The following is an 8667-nucleotide window of genomic DNA, read 5'->3' as shown; positions in this document are numbered from 1 at the left end:
CAATGATAGATGGCGTGACAACCTTCTTAAGGGTTTTGAGTCCGTTTTTGATTTTTCTTCTTTTGATTTCAAATTTTTGTAGTTAAGAGGACCTCAGGCAAGCTTCACTTGGCCATAACACATTTGCCTTTGATCCCATGGTCAAAGACATAAGGTTGTGTTGGATGGTGAAAAAAATTGTGGCCTTGAGACTCTTGTGTTGACCAAACAATTCATCATAATGTCGTGTGGGCCATTGTGCGCTTGAATTGGAACTAAGGTCGTTGTGGGCTCTCAACTCGATGTCTTTAGCAAACCTGAGGTGTGTTGTGGTTGAGAATTTTGAATCATGAGTCTAAGTTCCAAGCCAATGGTCTAGAACTTGCCTGAATTGTTTGTTGAGCGAAATCATAGGTGAAACTTGACTGAGAAGTGAATATAGGCCCTCCTTGATTCCACAACTTCCAAATTTTGAACAATTTCCATTAACCTACCAATGAAATGGTCCCTAGTTCAACCCTTTTGAGCCTTAACCTTCTTCTTTCATGAACCAAAAGCTACAAGGCTATACCCGTTTCAATGAGGACCTCTCTTGGCACCCAAATCTTCCCTTTGAGCATGGCAAATACCTAAGTTTGGGGGGTTGAGACAAAGAAAGGACTCAATGCGGTAAAGAGGCACAAAAGCAAAAAGAAAAGGGAGGCAATGAAAAAGAGAAAAAGACAAAAAAGAAATGCAAAAGTGAATAAGAACCGAAAAGGGGATTCAAAGAAAACAAAGTGAAAAAGGTTGTTAAAAGTAGAAAAAGAAGAAAGGGTTGAAGTGCAAAAGAAAGAGTGGACAATGTGTCTCTCTAACCCCTTGAAAGAATTGAAAGAAGTGAAACCACTCAAATGAGTCAAAAAGTATTGCCATGAAGCATCAAAAAGAAGTTGCTAAGGGGGAAGATTGAACCTAAAGAACAAAAAAAAACTTATCTACCTTCACCCAAAGCCTCACAAAAGATCCTCAAAAAGCCCTATATGATCTTGAGTTGAGGAAGCTTACATTAGTGATACTTACATAAGGGGCAAGCATATGGTACCTAAAGCTGGACTTATGACCTTCTTGTGTAGAGAATGAGTGAAAACAAAAATCCATCAACCTCGGTTGTGTGTCAATAATCTAAAAAGTGAGTTCGCTTAGGGAGAGTTGAGGATGTGTGAGTTTGGGTCCCACAAAGACCAAGGTATTTGAGAAAAGCGCCTTGATGAAATGAGTCAACCCTGATGCTCTTGTGTCACATTTGAACATAGTTCTTAAAAGATTAAAAATGTGTTAATGATGCATTCGTTTATTGAGGGAAATTGTTAGTCCCAATTGATGCGTGATGAGGCTTCCTAGGATAAGCTGGAATTACTGGATGTTTCCCTTTAAGGGTGGGGTTTGTTTTACTTTGCTTTGAAGGACAAGCAAAGGTTTAGATTTGGGGGGAGTTGATAACTGTGATTTTAACACGTTTTATGCCCATACTTGCTATGCTTTATGTATGATTTGCCATAAAATAAACCCAGAATGCTTGATTGCAGTTTGAGCAACAAGATGACGAAAGTCAAAAATCGGCTCGAAACGGAAGTAAACCTGCTCAAGTGTCAAAGATCATGAAAGCCAAAGTTATTCAGAACTTGGTGCGGACCGCACCATCATTGTCATGCGGCCGCCACATAGGAGTTCAGAGAAGTTGGCATTCTCAGTTCCACTCATGCGCCGCACTACAAGTTCACGCGGTCCGCACCACAAAAGTCCAGAGAGACCATCACAAGCCACTCATGCGGCCGCACTACAAGTTCACGCGGTCGCGCCAGTCATCATGGCGGCCGCAACTTCATTCATTGTGCGGTCCGCTGTCAACATCTTCAGAAGGCAAGTCTCAGAAGTCAAGCAACCCAGTGCGGCCGCGTGTCAACTTCGTGCGGACCGCACGGACCCGCAGGGGTATTTTTGTCCGATTTTTCTTAACTTAGTATATAGAATATTTGCCATTTTTAGGGCACGAATTAGATACCAGAGAGCTGCTGCACTCGTGAGACAAAAGTTTTAGCCTATTTTGGGCATTTTCATCTGTTTAACGTGGATTCGTGTAGATTTACATTCTAGTTAATTAATATGTTCATTTTATCTATTTCTTCTTCAATTTCTGTTGTTATCATGGCTAGCTAAAACCCATAAGCTAGGGTTGTGGCTCAACCCTAGTGTGGGTAATTAATGGTATGATTGTTTAATGCTTGAAATGATGTTGGGTGTTTGATATTTGGTTAATTTTATGTTTTTCACTTGGATTTGGTGGTTGCAAAAACACTAAGTCTAGCTTTGTGGGTCTTGACTCTTCTTGAGAAAGAGTGTCTATGACTCCCAAAATTAATCCCAACAAGGAATTGGGATTGGATCTATGAGAATGGTAGTCCCAATTAACGGGTAAACCTCGAGAGAGTAATTACCCAACTGAACCCTAAGTTGCTTGGTTTGTTAGCCTACCCAATTGGTCTCGAGAGAGTCAATTGGGCAAAATATTCTTCTCTACCGAGAGTGTGAGAGTGAGTGCTATCGTGCAACGGTTATATCAAAGCCCCATTAATCATCATTCTCGTATTAGGAATCTCTACCCGTTAGTTGACCACCTAGGTAAATGCCACACCCTAGTGCTTTTCTCTATCTTGCATACAACCTAGGACTTAAATATCTTAGCATAATTTAGTTATAATTATTAGTTGTTAAATTGTAGTTGATAATCACAAAAAAAAAACCAAAAATGATCGAAGATCAATTAGAAGCAAACTCGGCATTTCTAGGCTAAACAAAATATCCAACTCCATTCCTAGCTCCCTGTGGAAATTGACCCCGATACCACTATTGGTAAAGTATTAGCGCCCACTCTTCCAAAGGTTGAGTCCGCTTGCGACCTAATCAAATACCAATCTCATGGACCTCTTGTTTCCATTACAGAATAAATATGTGTCATCTGCAAAAGGAAAGATGATTAACTTTAGGACAGTTAGCCTTCATGTAAAAACTTTTGTATCCCACGTCTACTAGTTAGATTGTTTCAACATTTGTGAAAGAATTTCAGCACTTTAAAATAAAGAGAGAAGGGGAGAGAGGGTCTCCCTGCCTTAAGCCCCTCTCAGAGTGAAAGAAGCCATTTCTTCTTCCATTAACCAACACAGAATACCAATTATTGGAGATGTATTTATGATAATCTCGATCCATTGGTCACTGAACCCCATCTTTTTTAGAACGTTTTGTGAGGGAAACTCCATGAGACTCTATCATATGCTTTGGTCATATCAAGTTTCAGACAATACTGCCTCCTCTATTTGGTTTGTGATGTCACTGATGATCTCTTGTGCAAGGAGTATGTTTTCTGAAATTGATCCCCTTTAATGAAGCCAGATTGGTTCCTGGAGATAATTCTGGGAAGAATGTTGGAGAGCCGTGGCGTTGAGAATTTTAGAAATGATTTTGGAAGAACATTACAAAGTTGATAGGCTTGAGGTCAGAAAAACTTTGGGGGTTGATCCACTTTTAGGAATCATGACAATACAGGTGTGAATGTAGAATTTGGTTAAAGGTTGAGCCACTAAACAACAACTTTAACAGCATTATGAACATCCTCAGCTATGATGTCCCACATTGTATGGTTAGAACATCCCACTGAGGCCATCGGGTCCTGGGGAGCTATTGACATTAATGGATAATATAGTCTGAGTGACTTCTTGGAGAGTGGGATGGCACTTATTCTAATGTTTATCTTCTTCTGTAATACATCTTTCAATGCAGTCTAGGGCCCTAAAGTCTGAGTTGTTGGGGCCTTCGGAGAAAAGGTTCTTGTAAAAGTTCACAGCTCCCTCAGTTATTGACTCACAATCTTCAAGCCAGTTACCCTCACCATCTTGGATCCTTCTAATTGTCAGTTTCCTCCTTTTTTTCTTTGATAGTCGCATGGAAGTAAGCAGTATTGGCATCGCCCTCATTGAACCATTTGATTCTAGCTTTTTGACTCAAAATAGAGTCATGAATATTTAGGTATCTTATAAACTCAGCTTTATTCTTTGACAGTTCATTTCTATTCTTCGGGGTGTTGTTAGTCATACAGATTTCTTCCAGGGTCCTAATTAGGCTTTCCAGTCTCTTAGGTTCTTCATAGATATCTCCAAAGGTAGCCCTAGACCAAGTGTTAAGGGCCTTAGTAGTGTTCTTGATCTTCTGCTGAAGTATATATAATGGGTTACCATGGATGTAGATATTCCAGTTGTTCTGAATTGTCTGTTTAAAATCAAGGTGCTCCGTCCAAAAGTTGAGGAACTTGAAGTATCTGGTTCCTTGGGTATCTTCATGGTGAAGCTTAACCAGGAGAGGCGCATGATCTGAGCAAGATCTTGATAGGTGAGTTACAGCAGTGTTGTTGAGTTCATCAAACCAATCTGAATTGTAAACCAATCTGTCAAGTCTCTTCCATATTGTGAGGGGTGGATCCCTGTTATCGCACCAAGTCACTTTAGCACCAGTATAGCTTGCATCTTGCAGGCCACAATCATTGAGACATTCTACGAACTCAAGGTTTTCCTCTAATCTATGAGGTCTGCCTCCCAATTTCTCCTCTCTGATCGTAATCACATTAAAGTCACCTATAACTCCCCATGGTTCTTGAATTGCAGAAGCTAAGTTCCTTAAGTCCGACCAAAGTTCCCTTCTCAATTCTTCAGAGCATTTAGCATAAACAATCGTTAAAAGAAAGGAGGGGCAGTTATTGTGCTCAGCTTTAATATAAACATGTTGTTCTTTGTCTTGAAGGATAGTAATGTTGATGTAATTGGTCCAGAAGATCCAAACCTTGTTGGAGCAATTAAAGTAGGCTTTTTCCATTCCCAGTTTTCTTTTGAATTTCTCTATCTTGCTACTATCCACCATAGGTTCTTGTAGACAAATGAGAGGGAGTTGATATTGAAGTTTTAAAGTTTGGAGTCTTTCAAGAGATCCTTTCGACCCTATACCTCTGATGTTACATGATATAATACTAATCATTAGAAGTTCAAGGGTGGGGGGGAGCTTTGGCTTGGTATTGAGGAGTCAGTCGACTCATCTCTAAAAAAATTGCTACCTCCCATGTTGTCCTGGTTTCTTGGAGACACGTTGTTGTTGATAAGGATCTTTGTCTGTTTTTTGTCTTGCAAGCCTAGCTCCTCCTCAGAGTAGGATTTACTGATATCTCCCCTGATCACTTCATCATCTGATAATGACTTTTCCAGTTTGACTTCAATGCATTCCATGAACAGTTCCTGATTGAGGTTGTCACCATGAACTGTCTCCATTTCTTGCACTAGATTCACAGGGACATTATACAGATCTTCCATTGAGTCTGGGGGTTTAGATTCTGGTTTTTGCTGATCATTCCCCTCTTGTTCCTTCAGAGTATCCTGATCATGTGCCTTGCTGGTCAGGTTAGGCATTTTTCCAGTAATGTTATCAATGTTCTTAATTAGCGAGAAGTTGATATAGATCCCTTGGTGAACACTCTTCTCCCCGTTAGTAGCTGCCTCCTTAGTGGTTCTCACTTTGTCCTTGAGTTTTTGTTTTTTTGGAAGTCAGTCTTTTACGATTGTTGGCATCATTTTTGTTTGAGTATTCCTTGTTGCTTTGTGTTTGTTGATCATTGTCCTCTATGTAGGCCAGGTGGTCATTTCTATTTTTTCGGACTCTAAGGTTATGGTGATGCATTTCATTTTTGTTCTGCTTTCTTTCCCTTTCTTTGTTGTCTTGTTCTCTGTCCTACCTGGAGTTACTGCCAAAGTTGAAGGTGGAGTCTTCTTCAAGTATGTTTTGCTCACTGTTCTCCTCATGTAAGCTAGTTTTCCTCAATTAATGCCCTATTTCTTGTTCCACAAGATGATTGAACATATTGTGATTCAGCTACAAGTTGCTATTTCGATTTGTGTCTTGAGTTTACCCACAGTTCTGTGTGCTCGCTGGTGAGGCAGTCTCCTTTGTGCTGTTTTTGCCTTTTCCATTTCTTTTGTCCACTTGTTTCCATCCCTCCCCCAATGTTGCTGAGGTAAACCTGGTCTCTTGTTTGCTGTTCATGTTTGTGTCAACTTCCATTTGTTGGCTTCCCTCGATGGTACTGACCATACTATCTGTGGCCATCATAGGAATATTGACCTTTCCTTTATTGCTCTGGTTGTTGCTGTGACTCGCCCTTTGTTGGTCGCTCATTCCTGTGACGACCCAAAGGGTCATCACCTGTTTTTAATTAATTTTGTGCTTCTGAGGCCTTGAAAACCTCATTTAGAGTCGCCTCGAATTGTGTGCGCAGTCCGGGCGCATAGCCTAAAAGCTTAAATATGAAATTCTTTGAAAAATGCTAAGTTTTGATGTTAAAATGAATAAATTTGACTTTGGTCAACATTTTGGGTAAACGGACCCGTACCCGTGATTTGATGGTTCCGAGGGTCCATAGAAAAATATGGGACTTGGGCGTATGCCCGGAATCGAATTCCGAGGTCCCGAGCCCGAGAAATAAATTTTAAAAGAAATTATTTTTCTGAAATTGTTAAGGAAAATTGAAATGATATTTGATTAGAACGTGTTGGTATCGGGCTCGTATTTTGGTTTCGGCGCCCGGTACAGGTCTTATATATGTTTTAAGTCCTTCCTGTGAAATTTGGTTGAAAACGGACGTTGTTTGACGTGTTTCGGACTTGAATTTCTAAATTTGAAACTTAATGAAGTTTGAGGAAAAACTCTTGATTATGAGGTTTGATTCATTGTTTTTGATGTTATTTTGGCGATTTGATCGCACGGATAAGTTTGTATGATGTTGTTGAGTTAGTACATGTGTTTGGTTAGGAGCCTCGAGGGCTCGGGTGTGTTTCGGATGTGTTTCAGAAGGTTTAGACGTAGGAAAAAGTTGCAGAAATAGCTGTCTTCTGTTGCCCAGTGATTTCTTCTATGCGATCGCATAATAAAGGTCGCGATCGCATAGAGCAAACTTCAGGGGTTCACAAATTGTTCTATGCGATCGCATTCTTCCCTCCGCGACCGCGTTGTGTAAAGCCCCAGCTTTCATTTTCTTCTATGCGATCGCGTGTTATTGTCCGCGATCACAGTGCCCAGCAAACTTTACCCTGTGCGATCGCATCCCTTTGTCCGCGGTCGCATAGGCCAAATCCGCCCAGTTATTTTAAGTTCCAAAAACAGAACCCATTACGGGATTTCTCAAATTTTTACAAGACTTCTTCTTCTCCAAAGCTCTAGGGCGATTCTTGAAGCTTTCCTTCACCATAATCTCTTGGGTTAGTAATCTTTAACTTATTTTCTTCCATTTTCATCAACATCTATTGAATTTCTAGGCCTAAAACATATGACTAAGGGTAGAAAATTAGGGATTTGGGTAGAGTTAGGGCTTTTTGATTTTTCTTGATTTAGACCTCGTTTTGGGGTCGAATTTGAAAATAAATTATATATTCGGGCTCGTGGGTGAATGGGTGATTTGATTTTGGTCCGAACCTCGTGTTTTGACCAAGCGGGCCCGAGGTCGATTTTTGAATTTTTGGGAAAAATGATGGAAAAGCTATAACTAGGCATTGGGTTCGCATTGTTTAGCATTTATTGATGTATTGAAGTCATTTATGTATAGATACAATTGATTTGGAGCCGAATTCGAAAGGAAAGGCTGTTATTGAGGATTGAATTGGGCGTAGAAGTTTGAGGTAAGTGTTTAGCTTAACCTTAGCTTGAGGGATTAGGAGTTGAGTCATATTTGCTATGTGTTTTCTTGTGGAGTACGACGTATAGGCATGGTGACGAGTATCTATACGTCGGTGTCGAGCATAACCGTGAGTCTTAAATTGATATTTGTTGTATTCTTGAATAATACTATGGTTGCAAATTGTGAGAAGATCCGTGGTGTTGAGCAAAGACTTAGATTATTATCGTAGAAGTTCTTTATGAGTTAGAAATGGTGATAATGGAGATGTTTAGAAGTTAAATTGAGATTGGTTATAGCTGATTCTCCCTTGCCAGGACGAGTATACTAGTACTGTTGAGTTCCCTTGCCGGGATAGAGTAAATTATGATTAATCCCTTGCCGGAATTTTGTTATGATTACTGTAAGTTGTATACCTGGAACGGGTTGCGCGCCGCAACATTTTTATTAATGTATACATATATGGATCGGGTTGCACGCCGCAACATATATTATATTGGATCGGGTTGCACGCCGCAACATATATTATATTGGATCGGGTTGCACGCCGCAACATATCTTATATTGGATCGGGTTGCACGCCACAACAGATATATTATATTTATTGGATCGGGTTGCACGCCGCAACGGATATATATAAATACATATGGATCAGTTTGCGCACCGCAACAGTAGTGTTATTATATTGTTTTGGATACCGTACTGTTCCTTCATATTCATTTAGTTTCTGCTATGTTGAACTGTTTCCCCGAGGCATGTACCCCCTCCCTTTTAACTGCTCATTACTTGTTTATTTTTCTGTAATATATTATATATATCTGCACAGGTTTATCTGGGGTCTAGTCCTAGCCTCGTCACTACTTCGCCGGGGTTAGGCTAGGCACTTACCAGCACATGGGGTCGGTTGTGCTGATACTACACTCTCTGCTCTTTTGCACAGATCCAGG

Source organism: Nicotiana attenuata, unplaced genomic scaffold (assembly GCF_001879085.1).
Source record: "Nicotiana attenuata strain UT unplaced genomic scaffold, NIATTr2, whole genome shotgun sequence".
Classification (NCBI taxonomy): Eukaryota; Viridiplantae; Streptophyta; class Magnoliopsida; order Solanales; family Solanaceae; genus Nicotiana; species Nicotiana attenuata.
This window is presented reverse-complemented; position numbering follows the sequence as displayed.